This window comes from Pieris rapae, chromosome 11, assembly GCF_905147795.1.
Source record: "Pieris rapae chromosome 11, ilPieRapa1.1, whole genome shotgun sequence".
Lineage (NCBI taxonomy): Eukaryota > Metazoa > Arthropoda > Insecta > Lepidoptera > Pieridae > Pieris > Pieris rapae.
The window spans coordinates 1,888,716-1,909,091 of record NC_059519.1 but is presented as its reverse complement, the minus strand read 5'-3'; the positions used below and the strand labels follow the sequence as shown (position 1 = coordinate 1,909,091).

General features: G+C 33.6%; 1 protein-coding gene across 1 annotated transcript in view; it reads right to left on the bottom strand.

The window, feature by feature from the left end:
* LOC110996858 overlaps positions 1-20,376 on the bottom strand; it is a 74,733-nt gene that overhangs the window by 11,250 nt on the left and 43,107 nt on the right. The window lies entirely within an intron of this gene.

Below are 20,376 nucleotides of genomic sequence, written 5' to 3'. Positions count from 1 at the left end.
AAAAATACATAGCTTCAAGAAGCAATATTAACCTAATGTTAAAACATGACTCATTCTATTTCAAAGTCAACTCACTCGCACATCATACTCAGTTGGCTAGGGTTTTGTAGTCGATTTAAAATATACGAATCTAAACGTTGTCTATACACATGTTAGTATCTGTATGACAAGTTATATTAGAAACACTGAGGGCTTAGACAATATGCCTTAACAGTTGTGTGTGTACTGTAAAATTAGTCGAAACGAGCAGTCATTTTCATACAAATTTAGTTTTCATCTTTCTCCATACACTACTGTTAAGGCATCTTGTCTAAGCCCCCAGTATACAACATTTCATAACAGCACAATTATCTTAGCATCTAGCATCTTACGACGTCTATTATGTGTGCAATTTGTTGCAGCACAATGGTGAATAACTGTCGGATATGGAGTAACGATGTTTATGTTTGCCACCTATGATGTCCTTGTTCAGACTTAAATTAGCGTGAGTCAGTCTTTGTGCTACATGTACGCCACAGCCCCTGAGTCACAATTCCGTTACTAGACGTATTTCGACATATAATTACACACTCAAGTCGCCCATTTAGCTATCTGTAATGGACGATTATTTACAATATATCGAATTATGGAACTGGAAATACTATTGACTTGTTTATTAAATGGTTGATTAAAGGAAGCATCAGACAGAGTGTGATTATTGTATATTTTTTAACTAATTGTACTTATTCATGATTCTGAGCATAAGTGTTTACTGTTTATCTTTTCTTAAAAGAATTGAACAAACTTAGATCAAATGTAAAGGCACAACAGACGGTCAAATTTTCAAACTTAATTCAACATTTTTTGGAACAAAGATAGAACTTTTTAATTAATATGTTTTAGCGTTTAGTTAGGTGAACATTGCCATAGGCACATTTAATTATCTCTTATCAACAAAATTCAGAATGTAAATAATATAAAAGGTCAAAAATTGCGTGGTAACTTATGAATTATAGCGAAAATTTTTAGTAAAATAAATAATTGCGTGATGATATCATTATTAATTAGCCACATCGACACTCCTACGGGGCGTGACCAAGCCAATGGGTTTAAGTAATACGTAAAACACCGGTTATTTTGACAGCATGCAGTAGACGCGCCTTGACTTTGCTAGCTGCGGCATGTCTACATACTTGCTTTTTAGTTTTCCTATCTGGCCACCTGCCAAACGCTGTCTGCATTTAGTATTTCATCAAAAGCAATAAAGTTTTAACTTTGAATTATACCCACGACAATTGACATCTTCAAACAAGTCAAAATGCAATTCCGGCAATTAAGTTGTAAACTTAATTTTAAATACTTTAGATATGTTGTAATGCGTGTCTTAAATTTAATATCATTTAATATCAATAAGGCAATTCATTTAAGATCTCCTCCATTAAGTATGGAATAGGCTGCCCGACTCCATACGATTAGCTTTCTACCTAATATATTTTAAAACTCTTCTCCATAAACATTTCTTAACCATCCTATCCTGGTTAATCTTGACTTGTGTAATTGATAATTCTTGTGTTACTTCTTCTTTTGTATTGTCATTCATGTATTTGTAAGATTAGTTTTTTAGTTTTTTTTGTATTACTTTAGATTAAGGTTCTCCCTAATAATTTACATATATCGTGTTATTTGTTTTTTAATATAACGAAGTGTGAATAAATATAAATAAAATTATCATTACAGTGCAACAGTTCTACAAAAAAGTAAATAAAGTTAGGAATGCTGCAGTATTGATAATGCTAAACAACGAGCTGAATGATATATTATTTTCCTGTTAGGTTGCGATGTGCAATGAAGATGAACACATCGACGACTATGGTCCCATTAACGGTGATATTACTGGAATGCGTAGCCGCTCGGCCATTGTTCTTTACAAGAAACAACACCTGCATAAGCTTTACGAATCAAAAGTGTCGTCACGGATATAAAAATAGCTGGAGGAAGTAATAGTAATATCGTTAGAGGTAAGGAAACTATTATAGGATAAATTAATTCCAAAGAAGCAGGCAATGTTCTAGTAAGACTGCGCACGACGTTCTCATTTTATTAATCACGTCTGAGACGCTTTTCTTTATTGCTTGCAACCTTATTACTTAGCGGATAGGCAATAGGAGTATTAGGAGCAAAATTAAATCAGGGAGGCGGGCGGTAGCGGCAGGTGGCTGAGACGGTGGATCGAGTGCAATTTGCTAGCGAGTTCCTCCGGCCCGATGCAACCAGCAATGCGCGAAGCATCCGATCGGAAATTACAAATTTGCTTTTCCTCAGTATTACAAAATAGTAAAATCCAAACGTATCGTATAAAAATTTACTTTTTGCTTTATAATCCACGGTGTTTCAAATCCTAACACTTCAACACGCCGTAACTTTCAATTTGCGAATTGCACTTTCAATTTTACCATAAAACGTGGAATTCTATACATTTCGAACCGTATACACCATACACATAGACTTTTCATCTACTTAGTGAAAGCTCTTGAAACTGCATATAAACTACACAGCATGCAGGAGACAGGATGGGGAGTCGTGACCCCCCAGACGCCATTGCTGCTTTGCTCAAACGTACCTGCGATTCAACTGTACGTGAAATTCAACCACGTAAAGGCTGCACAGACGGCTCTATTAAATTTCCTACCCGTAAGAGCCTTGTTATTCAGATTATTTATCCGTACTTTTACTATTTCAATATAAATTCTCTCTAATGGTTTGGTAATTTTACTAAAGTATTTTAAACATCATCGCAACGTTTATGTTATTCAGCTCAAATAAATTAAATCATTATATTATATTATTATGAACATGAACAGACAACAATTTAATAACTTTAGTAAACGATATATTGCAATAACCTTCGTGAGTAAATTTATTAGGAAATTCCGTAGACAAAGCCATTAGAACGATGATATTATCAAGGTATCGCTTTCAGAAAGTGGTTGTGTAAACAAGAAATAAACATGACACTGTCTGTGGTCAAACGGTAGATCACTGCGGCATACTCTGATATAACAGAAGGCCAATATGAAAACGAGTTGATATGTCACAGCTGGAACAAATCAATATGGGCAGTTTCACTCCAAATCTGAAGTGTTAATTAAACGTTAACGTAAATAAACTCGAGCGTGAAAGCGTAAAGGGTCGGATATTTACGGATACATTATCGTAGGAAAACAAACTTGACGCTACCACTTGAGCCCGGCTATATAGCTAAAGTCGTCTCGTTTCAGCGGTGGACGGCACTTGACAAATATGAAAATCTCGTAGAGGCCTTCAGAATGCACGATAAAAAGCGGACCTACATTAATGCACAAAAATCTTAATGCAATGCTGGACAGAAATAACAACTTATTAAAACTAAAGCAAATGTCTTAGAATTTCTAATAATGCGCTATCTACGTATTGAACTTTTAGACTAATCAAACACTAAACAGCTTTATCGTCTATCAACAGTTACCGAGAACCAATTAGCCCATTAGCGTGAACATTGAAACGCGATAAAATGTTAAGAGAACTTTAACAGTGCCTTGTTCAGCGTCAGCCGTTAATTGGTGAAGGGTGAAGGACGGAAGAGCAACGTGGAGCCGGGAGGACCTCTAATTAACGCTCGAAGCGCACACCGATGGGATTGGCCTCAACTAATTGGGACTGTCTGTGACCAGTCGCGCAAATTCGCACTTTTTAATCTACGTTCTCATCCGCGAGTTATCTTTTTTGCATCTAAATATTCAGGTTTATCTAAAGTTACATGGAGCCTACAAGTACATAAATATTTAAGCGACAATCTGTATTGCTCTTTTAAATTCTGCCGTTCGATTTGTCTTTAAATTAAGCGTTTTTTTTTAGTAGCATCTGTCATTAAAAACAACCATTCTTAAAACACTGCAATTACAAATATTACACATAACAAGTGTGAAATGGTAAAACAATAGAATGAAAAACGAGCCAAATTGCAAAAATAAACGAAATGAAAGATGAGAATCGGCACAACTGAATGGTGTTCCGGGAAACGTTATAATTTATAACAAACGTTTCTTTACAACATACCTAGTATCTAGAAGTTATATCTACCACTACTATAATTTTAGGATTAATGAGTATGAGTTAAATGAAAATGATTTTATGAAATTCTAACCAAACGCACAAAATTGCACAGTCTGGCGTATATTTATAATGCGATCGATAAAATGTCCGCTGAAATTGCAGGGAAAGTAGAACGTTGTCGTTTTTTAGATTATCAGCGATTATCAGACAAGCTGCAAAATTAATCTTTATATCAACAGAGTCAAGTATGCAATGTTTTGTCCCCTTTCATCAAATGCAATAAACGCTTATCATGAGAGTTATATCGATTAGATACACACTGCAAAAATAAAAGCATTCCAGAAACTCAGCTTTATTATTTAAAATAGGTAATAAAATTGTGAGCTCAACCGATAGGCGAAATTATGCCAAACGCCAAACAATAGCACTATTTGTCATACATGATTCATGGTGTGAATTATCGAACATCTCTACAGATCTCACGTCATCCCTGCTCACTTTATGTTCCAAATTTACTCAATACGATCTACAGCTGCATATTAATCACTTAGGGACAGAATCAGAACGCAGTAAACATGAGTGCGTTTTGTATCATCCTCTAAAAATAACGTTTTAACACTAAAAAGTTTCAACAATTTTACGCAAATGGAAATGGCGTGTAAAAAAACCGTTACCCTGGATTATTTTGAAAGTAGAACAAGAGACAGGTGACAATGACAACGGACGCATAAAGAGAAAAACAATGTATGACCACTTTTACGACAGCTATATACTGTAGACATTTCACATAAATAGTTATAGAATACATCGAACGCAACAAATTACAAAGAAAGTAACTAATAAAGAAGCACGGAGAAATCCATGATTGTATTCAATTTAAGTTGCAATTTTCTCAACTAGCGGCTATTCGTTCTAGCTTTCATGAGATTTACAGCTACTAGATTAAATTATTGCACTACAATGACTTGTAGATGCTAACTTGAACATGAATCGTGCAATACAACAGTAAAATGATAATTACTAAACGAAATAAGAGAACGTAATTCTTCAGTAGTTCAATACATTTTTGCAAGAGATTAATAACTTTTCTGTAAAAGTCAAGTATTGATTCTTCATAACACAAAGCATAGAAGCGTTTGAAGAGGAAATTTAAAAGCCTTTTTATATAACCGAGGGCTAACTGATAGAAGACTCATCTGATCTCAAGTGATACCGCCCAGAGATCCGTAAGCTCTTTTATTAAAGAAGCTGAAATCGAATTGTTTCGACAATACTACAGTAAGCTTCACATACTGTTGAGTCCATTACAAGGAACAGCAACAATAAACCGAACTAACGGTTGTTGAACCAAATATTGAACATGATTTGAGAGGAAATTAGATCAGGAATCCCTACGATCGCCTAGTCGGTCCTACGTGCAGTTTAATTTGCACGACCGCCGGGGACCCAATCAATTGCAAATAACAATTTCCGAACACGCGAACAGCTTATCGTTGATAGGCCAGCCACGTTTCAATTTGACGCTTTCGATCGATTCCTGCTGTAACGCATGAAGTTTTGACTAATCTCTAGTTCCTACAGTTTTATATAGAATATATAGCACAATTAAATATTAACAAATACTTAAAATTGTAAAACTTGAGTTGCTACTAAAATAACTAAAGTACTGATTAAAGCCATGAAGCGTCTCATTCTTATCTTTTCAGACAGACATAACATTTAATACAAATAAAACGCACACAAAATATCAATCAAAGAAGAAAAAAAATATTTTTCCCATTCGGCTCGTTTCAAATGTGTAATGCGTGTCAAAATTTTCCTTTTTCATTTTATTTCTTGAGGCTTTGCTTTCTGCGCCTTCAGGAACATTTATATCCTTCGCCTATGTATTATTATGTTCTATGTGACCGGCAGAGCCTACAGACTTAGGACATTAGATACAAATTGGATTGAAGTTTTTAAGTATCTAAATTGTCTGAATACAATACGGGCCCTTGAAATTCAAATCAATGACCGTTTATCAATTCCTTGACTTGTGGGACAACGTTGCAATCTTAAAATTAACTGAATACGGGGTTAATGACCTCCGTTGGTTAAAAATACACGATCTCTGTCCCACGGGCGGTCAAGATTAAGTATAATGGTAACTCAAATAATACTTTATACATTTCACATTTAAGATTAATAAAATTCCTAAATAGGAAATGAATTTCAAAATACCAAAATTATAATTGTTTATTGTATAAATGAATTAGTAGCTTAGTGTGAAAAAAACCACTCTCACTCATTTTGTTTGTTTACATACCGCTAAGTGTTAGAGAAAATTATACTATCGCTTTGTATACAAAAATAGAACCTTCCTTCACCTGCTAGGTTATCGTTATATAAAATTCGGTTCATCCGAGGCAGATGGCACGCTATCGGCTCGTGAATCGAGGATTCGTCACGACGCAAAACGCAAGGGAAACAGCAAAGATAAAGTACATACAACGTTGTCGAAGATCAGAAACATGGCTCTTGTTTATAATTAATTACCGCTATAAATTCTTAGATACAACGGTGAACGCAAACTTTATCCTAATTAAAAATCTCGTTTAATTAACGTCTTATAATAACAATTGAAAATAGTTTTTTGCTTACTTCACTCATAGTCATTCGCGTGAACACTGTCATTGTTTCAAATTTTCATAGTAATTTACGCGTCAATATGAAATAATGAAAAATTTTATAATTATTTATTTTGACGATTATAAAAGGCTAAAGGTAAATTTTATTAAACAATTCTTAATATAAGTCGTCAGTATAAAAGGATGCATTACTTTGCAAAACGAGTTTCAGCGTTTCAGCATAAAGTCGGTCGAGCGAATTGGGTAATGGTGCATCCGAAACGCGGTCGTGATGATGGTTTTCAACCGCTTTCACGAGGCTATATGCTAGCGCCCGCCTACGCCTTCTTTACATACAATCATTGAGCCGCTTACTGCATTGCAGGGTTGTCGATTGGCTTAATTTTTTTTATCTTTATTGATTTATAGTTTTATTTTTTCATAGTGTTTGTTTATTTTAATTTTCTCCTTTGATAGATTACTTATGTTCTAATATGATGTGTATATGTTACATTTGTGATTTCATATTATTAGCAAACATTATTTTAGAACGTATAAATAAATAAGACACATATGCCGCTAAAGGGCAACATACAATTGTAACGTTAAACAACTTCATTTCTCATTACAAAATGACATTTATTTACATAAGAAACATAATATATATAATTCGAACAAGATGCGCGTCGCCATCAGGCAGCCGTCCTAATTTAAGTCTTCTATTTCCATTTTTATGCCAATTCAAGTTATTTAAAATGCGTAAATAAAGAATTTAAGACGTTAATTTGTAAATTGTAATCGATTCATAATGAAATATTCTATACGATGGATTAATTTTGCAATGGTGGCAACCATAATAAGCAAGCACAATGCCCCGTCCCACATCGCAAGTGTCTGAGTCAGCGACGGCGCCGGCGTATGTTTACAATTGACACGATTGATGGCACTCACAGAAGCCGGCTTCACGAAGAGATTTCACACAATTATGCTAAGCGAATTCGCCAATTGATTTACCTACGTATCAGAATTTTAGATCGGGTGTTCTTAATTCATAATTTTGTATAATCCTTAATAGGATCATATAAACAAATTTCAGAGCGTTCCATTGTATTGTACGGGACCTACGAATTCAAAGCAAATGATAGAAGGCTTAGCGAGAACTATGACAGCCGTGTCAAAATGGAAATCGTCCTCTCGTCTCGCCTCTGAATCACCCTTACAGCTTATTCAATTTCCCCCACTAAGGAACTCAACCAAAGCCGAAGAAATGATATAACTTCATAGTAAACAAATCTATGTGTGTTGAAAAGGTGTTGGAGTAGCGTAGTAAGTGTTAATAGCTTAGTTGACAAACAAGTAATTATATGTTAGGTTAGGTCAGCACAGCATCGCCTACTAGAAACATATGATCGCTCGGTGTCAGATTCTAATAGGTCAATTACAAATCAATAAATAATCGAATTCCAAGATCTGTCAAAGTCACGCTCCGCTGAATTACTTTAGGTACAAAATGCAGTGAAGCGAATCGCATTATTAAGGAAGAAGGGAGCATACATAATTTTAATGGTGATACAAGGTGAACAATGTATGTGTTGAACGAGAACAAAACGCTTTTACCCAACTCATGATTCAACAGTAATTTTGAGAACTAAACGAGGTAAACGCATAAATTTAACTGCAACGGTCGTGCGAATTGACTAAATCCTGAAACGACGTTCTATTATTTCATCTTTAATATGTACCTCAAGATTCTCTCGACCAGTATTCCCCAACATGGTGCCCACAACGATTTGATTGTTAGGAATTTGAATATTCATTAAACTTATTTTTAATTTGAATTTCAGTTCTTCATTATGTTTTGAAAATTTACTTACTGTGTTTCGTTCGTCTTAATAATTTCCTTCTATAACCTATTATTTAAATTTCTTTAGTGAACAATTATATATTTTTATATTAAAAATTATGTATGTTACTTAGTTGGCATAAGAATATGAGAAAGGCTAAAGCATGGCACAACAAAGGTATGGAGCTTATACCATCAAGATAATCAAGTCTTGAGAATTAAGAGTAGTATATACAGTAAACATCAGTGGCCCTATCACTTCTGTATCTGTTCCATTATCATTTCTCATTAAACCTTCTTTGCCTGACGCTGGCCGTCAATATCCTTATCACGTATTCCTTCAACATATAAGAACAGTTGCGCATATAGAAATCCATTGGTGTATAAGGCGCGTGCCTAGCTAATAGAATAAGTTTGTATAAAGTGTTAGACAGCTGAGAAAACATATACAAATATGAAAAAATATACACACACAATAATCAAATTCGTAGAGGTCATTAATAAATATTTGTTTGGTATTTCAATTAGAACATCCAGACGTGTGAATCGTTTAAATGGCGTGAGAACGACGAATTGTTTTCATAACATAACTGTTCCAAAGCATCGAGAGATTCCGTTTAACTGGGATAAGTGCGTTTATAGATTTCATATAAATGTGGCGAAAAAGATAAATACCAGCAACAAGGTGATGTTGGTACTTTCCAAAGAAAAAGAGAAGAAGAACTCTTGTTCTTTTTTAGGGCACCCTAAAAAAGGACAAGGCTTTGCCTATGGCTTTCTTTCTCTCGAAGCTTCCTAAAACTTCCTGAAGCGAATGGAGAAAGAAAGCCATAGGCAGAGTCAATTGGAAAATCTGGAGGAGGCCTTTACCCGTGAAGATACTTTACTGAAGGTAGCTAGGATAGAGGATATAATAATGTAAAAAAATGTAAGCTGTAAATTATCACCTTTAGTCATAATTGGAAATTAAACGGGTTTTATTATTAAAAAGTGATCTTAGTAATGTGTTCGTTGAGATGATACACATTTCAAATAGGAAAACATCGTTATAAACACATCTTTAGTCCACGTTCTATAAAGCCGATAAGGTTTGAAAGTCAAATAACACAATATCGCACACATGCAAAATCTATGATTGTTTAATTACACGGCACACACATCCATATCGTAGAAGGCAAAATCTTTTCTATACATACGTTTAATAACATCTTGAAAAACTCCAGTATGACAGATCTTTATGTATTATTTCTGGTTGGTTTTTTTAACTGAATCAGATTCCCTTACAATCCAAGACATATTGTTCCCGTTACATGAACTAAAGAAAACATCGGAGTTCTCAGCCATGAACACAATAAAATAACGAAAAACTTAAAAATATCGTAACATAAGAACAGTGTGGCTCAAATCAAGTTGCGTGTTAAAAATATAATCCCGCGTGCTACGGTCGAGGCTAAGAGAAATCGAATTGTTTCTTGTTATTAGGTCAACAAAAGTTTCATAAAAACGTAAAGAGAATTAGATTAATATACATATAATAGTCTTGATATGAACAGACTTATCCATGAGATATAGCTACATACCGGCATATGGAACATTTTGCTATGCTAAACAAAGATTTACGCCTTTACGAAATAAAAATATATTCACTAAATTACAATATTTTTGTTTTTGTAATTTACATTCGTACATCTGTGCGCTGTGATTATTAATCTTAGTGTTATGTATCGTTTCTCAGTAAGTATGACATTCTAATGAGAAATAAAGTTATTCTTAAACCAAAACCAATATTTTTCTACATAAACCCCACAGATTTGAAGGTATAAATTTAAAAAAATACTCGAATTGGTCAAACCGTGTTCAACTTTTGCGCTCACCAATATATCTTGCAAACCATTTTTATTTATATATAAATGCAAAAAGCAGTCATTTTAAATTCAACTGATTAAAGGCTCTTTTAAATGCGTCAAGCTGAATTTTATATGCGCTCGTGTAAATAAAATACATTCGTTAGTTATCTCGAAATAATGTTATCTTTATCACCAATGTTCGTTGTAAAACATACGATTCCGCTAATTGGGGTTATTCACCTTTCTGTGCATTTTGTGTAATAATTCCGAAACCATATAACATATTCTTTATATAAAACATAATATTAAAAAAAATTCTTAACTTTATAATGTATCTAATTTGTCTGTTTCAAATCTTTTAATTAGCTTGCCTTTTGCCATATATCAACATGTTTTAACTTGATTTCATTAAAATCAGTTTCTCTGTTCAAAATTTAAAATCCTTAATTTTAAGTTTATTCACTGAGGTTTTTAAAAACAGATTGAATATTAAAAGGACAATTTTGCATAGGCACGTTTGCGTGGGTTTTGCGGGAACAAGTTTTTGTATCTGCCCACAGGACTGCATATCGGTAACCGGTGAACAAAAACGAGTTTAGTACTGCCTACATTCCTCCCTGGACTAATAAGTAATGTATTTATTGGCTTTTGAAATCTAGCAATCTGCGTCGGTACTTCATGAAAAAAAAAACAGCAGTGTACATATGCACATATATATATGTACCCTGTTTAATATGATTTTACAGGAGCGGAAGTTGCTGCTTCCGAAAAAGCGTATCAAGTGTGCATATGACATTACATCACCAGACCTATTTACTATTTCACGGAATATATGATAACCCCAGCGTGTTATTTTAAATTGATATAGATTTTTACTTTGACACGTGTTTACATATTCGTACTATACATTGATTATTAATTCTGTAGAATTCTGACGGTAATCATTTTGTGTCATGTCAGTGATTACCTTTTTGGCGGGACACATTTTTCCGTTTCAATGCGAGCCTGAACTGAGTCTATACATACATTTTATTTGTTTGTCAATATATATTTTATTTTATTATTAGTGCGGTGCTCACATTAAAATTACGGCGAGTGATAATTGTGTCCTTTTTCATCACAAACAGTAAAGACCGTACAAGTAAAGATAACATTTTAATTTATTATAAAGACTAACTAAACCTGAAATTAGTAGGCAGTGATGCCAGCTAAAGAATAATATAAATTAATCAAAGTTAATTCAATATATTGTTCGTGATATTAAAATATTTGTTACTTTTGTATTAGGTCACTTTAGTAAGTACATATAAAGATTTACCGTTTTGTAGGTAAAACATAAATATAAGTAGCACTTTATTTCATTGCCCTCAAATGGGTCAAATTTTTTCTTTATCTGTGGATTACTTTTTCAGTAGCAATACTTAAGAAATGTCAGAATTGTACGGAATTAAAAATCAGAGTATACATATCTGAAATAATATAACCAACACTGATTTAAGTATTCAATTCAACTAAATGCTTTGTAATCTATCATACAGCTGTTACAGATTAGATTGTAAGGTGTATCACATCGAAGACTACTTATTTCAAGAGCACTTTCAATTTAATTACTTGTAAATTTCCTATTGTACCTATTATCTTTATTAATTTACTTGTATAGAGTTGTACAGTTTAAAATACCGCACGTCACACATTCATACGTCATATACATACATATACTTTTTTGTCATTTAAAGTTAAAACGAGGAGTTAAACGAAAGCTCCAGCTGCGAAGTGAATTGGTAAAGGACAAAATTATCCAACGGTGTGGTGTGGGGAGTTATTTCTGTACATTTCGCGAGAAATGCAAGTATCCTGCCATCCTAGTACAACATAGATCGGACTAATAGGGAGAGGTCGATGCCCTCAAAGTACCAGGAGCCTTAGACGAAAAACTTCTAATTAATAATTCTATATTACTACTCAAAATTATAAGACTATTATGTTTTAAGGTATGTATCCTTCACTACAATACGATCGAATTGAATAATAACCATAGACTAGCGCTGCTGTGCGCTTATTAAGAACGAACGGCAAAATACATGAAAATGTTATTGTTATCTAAACTGCACTAATCTTTGTTCACTTATCTTTGATCCTCCATATTTTTCTATTAAACAACCATGTGGACTATATAGATTTATATTAGAAAAAATCTAATATATTAGATATATATTAGATTTTTTTTATAAGTCTTTATCTTGCAATCAGTCAGCTAGAATATGATCAGATGTGTTGAGAGTCGTTAGTAGTAGATTTTTTATAACCAACTGTTTTTGTACACCAAAAATCATAGACATTTTATTAACAAGCAAACTTAACTTACTAACAACTATATTTATCGTGAGTAAACTAGGCGAACTATGATATATTAAACGTTCTGTAGCCATTTTCGTATTGACGTATCTGAAAAGAGTATTGTAAAGCAAAGTTCAAGCCAATTAAGTTATACAACATCCGCGATTCTTCGAACACTTAAGCCTAACCTAATTTCTCCTCAGATCAAAGAGATCAAAAAGAAGTTTTATGTCTCAAAAGTTTAGCGTCACTTTGTTTGATGTCAATTTTAGACCACTGTAATATACAGTTGAAACTTGATAAACTAACATTAAAACGTGAGCATACCTTTTTTAGCTTAAAACGAAAATCCAGCAGATTTGTTTCTAAGTAATCAATAATTGTTTGGGTCTGTCTGTCAGTCTGAGGCACTGATGCCAGAAACACTTGCATTTGATCAACGTGATAAAGATCTGCCGGTGACTAGTATCAGGACAACGTCCCATTTCTCATTGCTTATTATTATTACTATATCCTCTTTATTTCCATGATGAATAATATATTTTAACAAGTATATATGAATAATTATTACATAATATGTGCACGAATCAACAATAAACTATTACTATTTTATTTATCCTTAAATTTAAATCATAATTATTAATTTCAATGTCAATAAATAAATAAAAATTGTTAATATGAGATTTAATTTCTTTAATTATTATATGGCATATTTCGGATAACCGTTTAACTTCCGTAATGCATTTTAAAGAAATCTTTAACAACGGTTCCATATAAGTCAAGTCGTTGTAAAGCAATTGCAAAATATCCAGAACCACTTAAGTTGACGAAATCAATAAGTAATTTTCATAAAAACATTAACCGAAACCTACCCAACGGGTCATGATTAACTGTCAATACCGTTTTTGGAGTAGTTATCTGGACATCCATGTTCAGATTTTATGTATGCTTTTGAGAGAATTACTGACAGGAAAAAGTTCCGTATGACTTGATATTTAAAGGACTTAATTTTATTAATAATTTACAATGATTGAGAACATAATTTTCTCGTATAAAATTTTTTTAATTAATTTGAAATAATTTTTTCAATCTTTGCATCATCTGGGAAAGGATTTAAACTTAGGTGAGACTAAAGTTGTCTTGATCGCAATATCAAACACAATAGGTAATGTTTATTTTATAATAACTGTAACACAAGCCACTTTCTCATATAACCACAACAGCATACTTAATTACAAAGGCAGACAAGACATGTCTGTGGAAAATGTGCTTGACGCGACTACTGTCTGGTCACAACTTACAAACCGTAAGTAAGAGCGTGAGAACAAACCAGAACATTGCCAATTAAAGGAACAGCCCTTAGTAATGCGAGCTATTAATTGCTTTACCCATTGCGGACATGCCAATTCTATTGAACGCAACTGTTTATTGGTAGCTATGTCCAGGATTAACTGTATGATGCAGTAGGCATAATGAGATTGGCGAAGTGGCTGAATCATCAGAGGTAATGCCTTGGGTCAGGAAGATGGCGAACGCGTAGGTAGACTTGTAATAGGAACCTGTTTGGGTCATGCAACTCATGCAATTCTATTTATAACCCCGCCTTTCAGTATTCGGCCTAAATAATCGACTTTTGCTTCTGAGAATTTTATGTTTACAATTCTTTAAACAAATTTGGACCAAGTTACTTTCACACATTAAAAGCGTTATTGTGAGGTTTATTCTTATGCCAAAGCTAATTAATATTGTGAAAGATTAGATTTAGAACATGTGGGTGTAGTAATTGCAAATATTGTATTATCTGAACACCTCAATATATCTGAGCGTGTGGGCGCAGTAATACGCTGTAAAATAAATAATGTAAAATAAAACAGTAAATTACACCATATTTGGAAAGAGAAACTTAATGTAGACGGATAAACTGGCTGCACAACTGAGTATTCAGTTCCACCTTAAGATCCGAGTATAAATGGAGTATCAATGAGTTTCCTTGAATCACGTCTGGTATTTATTAACCTATACCTATTCTGGCGTTCAACAAATTCGATGTCCGCTATTACCGTGTACCGACACGTCTTATTATAGGCACAGGCTTCGTTTACCAAACAAGTCTTCCATTCTCGGAGCTGTATTTAGAATGCAACAGACATTCACTATGCACATACAATAATGATTCCTAATGCGTAAATTTGCTGTATACAATAATTTTATATCTGCGCTATATAATTTCACGACGTTCATTATTAGCATTCTATTTTCTTCGAATATTACAAAAATGGTATATGGTCACGAAGTACAATATCTAGATGTAAATAGATAGTAGCATGGCATTTAACATTTAGCACAATGCCTGGTTCCTTTCACTGAAATCCGTGGCATTTTAAAGATACACAATGAGCACAACACGATTCACGACCAACGATCCTCCCTCTTAATTGCGAAACAAACTCATATCAATAGCAAATTGTTGTATAATCAAACTTATTACAATTCTGATGCGATCTATATTTAAGTTGCCTACATTTAACTCGATAAATTCAAAATGGCAAGAGTTGACAATGACAAATATATAAAACAATGTAAAAAAATACTTATAACAAATTTCCTATTTCTAAACCCCAATACCGGTATTACTAGATAATGTTTTCATTCGTTTTTGCTAAGATTTTCAAGTCTAGAATTTCCTTGCAATTAGTGCCTAGTCAGTCGCACCGTGCAGTCGCGTTTTTGTCTAGTTTCTTACATTATCGTCCGACCTCATTACTTAACAGGTCGAAAAGGCGATTTCCTTCTCAATCTCGTCAGCGTCGTTTACAACAATCGCAGACGTGACCTTCAATTGTTTAAACAAAACTAACACAATAAAACTTTTGTGTTCCACAGAAAAGTCAGAGTAATAAGTGTAAAATCATTAAATGTCGGACTGGAACGGCACGTGGCTCGTTTCTTCAACACCATCACCGGTCGTACCGTTCTCCGCCATAATTACTGCCATTAAGATGAGTCACGCTCAGCTACTCGGTCTCAGACCCGCCTGTTTTATCAATCGCAATCGACTACGTTTCTTTTTTGTTCAGAAGTATTATAAAGAATCACAAACTACTTGATTAACCAAAAATCATTTTGCCATAGGAGATAGTGGAAAATTTTGAAAAGCAGCTGAGAAAGCGTGGTCTTGTTCCGCGCGAGGGCCTCCAATAATAGTTGATCATGTATCACTATATGACGTCAACGAGGTTAATAAGCAACAATAACGATTGTATTCGCATAGCAAGGAGCTAGTAGTAGTCACAGGATGTTGACGATAACATCATTCCCGTTGGATATGGAAAGAGCCTCGAGGCTTGATTTATGTCTTATATCTGAATCAATCAAAAGACAGGAATATAGAACAGCCGCCGCTAGTAACTATTTAGCATAATAATAAAGCAGCCCAGACTGGTTGATGTCATCATATTGTTTATAACACTTTTAATATTCCTAATGAATGTTTGCAAATTTGCGTGCAAACACTATTTGAAATTTAAATTCAAAAATTATATGTGTATTGATATAATTATTTGGATATCATTAGAGCTACTCCATCGATAAATTGGGAAAGCTACTTTTGATCTACAAATAAACGTTAATCTTGTCAACCCGTACTAAACGATAAATTCCATTCGTGTGCTATTTAACACGTATTTCGCCTTTAATGTTAACTCTGACTTATAAGCAGAATTAGTTGATGACGATATTAAACACTCATTGGTCGTTGGGCGGTAAGACAAATGTCTAAGACACATTTATAAATAGCCCGTGACGATGTTAGAATTGAGACTTAAAGCGAAATATGCTCGAGGGGTTCCAAGGTATATAATGAGGGAAAATAAAACATAGTTGAAATGCGACATGGCACTAATTTAAAACCTCCTGTCAGATGCCGGAGTGGCGCAGTAAATCAAGCCGCTCCCGTGCACGAAATGAAAATAATGGTTATGAGTATGTATGAGCACAGTATGAACGAGCACGCCCAGTACACTGTGACACCTTCGATAATTTTAATAACGCAAACATGAATATTAATATCCTTAATTGTCTCGTCACGTAAGGGTTTGCTGGTACATACTGACTGTTTTTATAATGGAGCATTACATTAATTAGAACTACTTACTTTTAATTATAAAATGTTGAACGTGTTTGAAAATATTGAGGTGGTGAATTATATTCAGTATTCACAATAAGTAATGCTAAGCTTTAAAATCTTTTGTTCAAGTAAATGTAAGAGAACTAAGATGGAAGCGATAAAACGAAACATTAACAGTAAAATAATAAACATTAAGAAAACACATTCTCATCGAAAAGCAACGGTCTGCTTCAATTTGGTGGAGAAAGCAACATCGATGTAATTTCTATAGCGAATGCAGTGGATAAATGGAGAGGCGTTCCCGAAGGGCCGTTAGCACTGCGCACGTGTAACTATTTTTACCGAAATACGTTCGTTACCATCATTTCGTTTAGATCAACTTCCGACTTTTCAAAAACATTATGCAACAAATGTTAGCCGAACCGAATCCTCTCATGTGAAAGTAACAAGACAATGTTTATGTTCTGTATAATTAAAACTCGTTGCTCCAGTTCTTGATTAGTAACAAGAAACCTTTGCAGTGATAAAATTTATTTATGAGAGAAAATAACATTGGTATAAACGCTGTTATAGAGTTATTATCTGCAATTCTGAGATTCTTAGCTCTCACGATTCGACTCGACCGCAGACCATTAGTCACACGCTTACGTACTTGTATTACTAGAGCCAGACACTGAAAAAAATAATAGGTTAGGAATAAAAAAATAATTACGAACAAATGTAATCGATAAATTTCGTTTGGCCACTTGAAAGACATTCTTTTTGAGCCGTATTGAAAACTTTAAAGATAAAATAAGATATATTAACGATAACAAGGTATTTCATATTCAACGATTAAAACTTGGCACTTGTCTATCTTACGAGTCGTAACAGACAGTCTCGACAACACGGCGAAGAGCAATTAATGAAAAGTTTAACATTTCTGTTAAATCATTGCAGTAGAAATGTAGGAAAGTGAAACACCGCTCGTACCACAAGACTTTGAGCGGTAATTTAAAGAAACGCGGTCTACAAAACGTCGTAAATAAGCTTAATCATGGTACAGCCATTAGTAACGGCAGACGCAATTAAAATATTGACTTTGCTCTTTACCATTCTGGCCACAGATTTACACATAATAGCTCAGACGTTAATTCAAATATGTTAAACATTACATTGTCTATGTTTCCGGTTATCACAACTTTAATAAATTTTCTTAAATGTATTTAGCCGCGTATGTACTGGAAGCGTCAATTTTATAAACTATGTTATAAATTTTAAAGTATGTAATGCTGTTTTATTTATTTTAACTATTTATAGAATAAAAACGTTTTATACTTAATATAATCCATGTTAAAAAACAACTACAATTGTGGTAAAATTTATGAATCAAATATGCAGTAACAGGGGGAAGTGCCACAAGAACGAATGTTATGGAAATAGGTTTAACCCCAAACTTAGGGACGAAACACCTAATTCAAGCATTCATAATGGCTCGAATTTGCCTACCACCGACATTGCACGCTAACATGACGTATATTTCATCGATATTAACCACTGAAGTCATTAATTTTTATAAAGAATATAAGAGGAGACTATAATAATTACCTTATTTTTATTATTACTAAGTAACATGGCCAAAAAAACTATTAAATAACAATATAAATTTGTACTATTTTAATGTAGTCACAATTCGACAGTAATAGACGAATCAATAGATCAGGCATTGTAATTGAACTTATGAGATCCTATTTTGTATTATTTCGTTTTTCTGTGTTTTTATAAATAAAATAAATAATAAGAAAACAAACACTATATAACATTTAGTATGTCTTTAAGGACCATATTAATCCAATCATCAATCAATGTAGTAAAATGGAACAAAGAAAAAGTGGAATCTTTTATAGCCGTTCTCTATACAACGCGAGTTAAAGTGAAAATAATGAAAGCGTTAATTTTTATTACTATAATATGTCTGAAATTATGAATAGAAATATTAGAGAACTTGCGTGATGAAAGCGAACATGTGAGTATTGGAGAAATTCAGATAAACACGATAATCGTAACGCTATTTAATTTACCGCTTAATCAATTATACGATATCCATAGATAATAATAAATCTGGGGCAATTGCAAGCTTTTGCAATATAAGTGAAAGCAAGGTAAAAAAAAAACTTTTTATTTACAACACAATAACACACAACAAGACAAAAAAGATAAATCTTACTCCTTTAAGCAGTTTCTTCCAGACAATCCAAACATAAATAGTATATATACATTTAAAACACATTACAGATACTTAAATAGTTTTAAGTAACTACTCAATATAAAATATATTTATTATTTTATTAACACTTCCATACATACATAAATATACTATTGAAATAATTATATGAAAAGGTGGGCAAATGGCGGCTTTTGCGCTGTTGAGCGATCTTTACCAGCCAACCAAACAAAAAAATACAAACATGTAAACAGAGATCAGGAAAATTTTGTAAAAAGCGGAGTAGGAAAATAAGAAAGCAAATCATACGACAAGACAAAAAATATGAAAGGTTTATTAGTATAATTCATTATATCTATATGAAGCATCAACATATTAAAAAAGAGATTTGAAATACAATTGTATTTAGGTTGGATTAGCGTAAATGCAATTTCAGTACGGCATTTTGTGGTTCTGCCTATCTACCTGATCAAACATTATCGATGCAACCACAGGCAGGAATATTTTCCTTTATAGGAATACTTTATCCTGCAAAAATCTATATGAGAGTTGCAAATACGAAATACGAACAACGCACGTTGATTCACACCGAACGATATGGACTTTCGCACTTATTAACGATACGAAAACTCCCATGAGAAATACAGAATTCGTGTGGGGCGTAAAACAGGGGTTCCGTCTGATATGTATAGACTTATCTTAATGCGAAAAATTATGGTTATTTAATAATATAAATAAAATAAATAAATCAGTGGCGCTACAACCCTTTCAGGTATAGGCCTCAGATTACATATCATTTTTCATGCTAATGGACAAGTAGGTGATTAGCTTCCTGTGTCTAACACATGCCGTCAACTTTTCGATATTTCACGACGTTTTCCTTCATAATAAAAGGGAAGGTAAAATGCACAAGAAAGAAAGTCAAATGGTGCACAGCCGGGGACCGAACATCGGCCTCAGGAATCACACAGGGTCGCACACTGACGCCACTCGGCCAACACTGCCATTAATTCTGAAAATGCTAACAGCATTGTACAATTCGCATGCATTATATTTGACTTCAGTATTCGATGGAATTCACGAATGTACATGCAAGCGAGGAACCATTTATCTATTCATAAGTCAGACGGGAAATACTGCCAACGAGTATGAATTGCAGGTTGCCCCAGGTCGGCGCGGCGTTCAGATCGTAACTTATTCATAGTTTGTTCAAAGCGCCTGAGGGTTGCAGTCAGAGGGGGTTAATGACCGTATGACGTCATCCTCCCTAGTTACAGCTGGTCATGACGTCATGTTATGAAAACAAAACCTACTCTAAATCCTCACTCACAAGTTTCAATCTG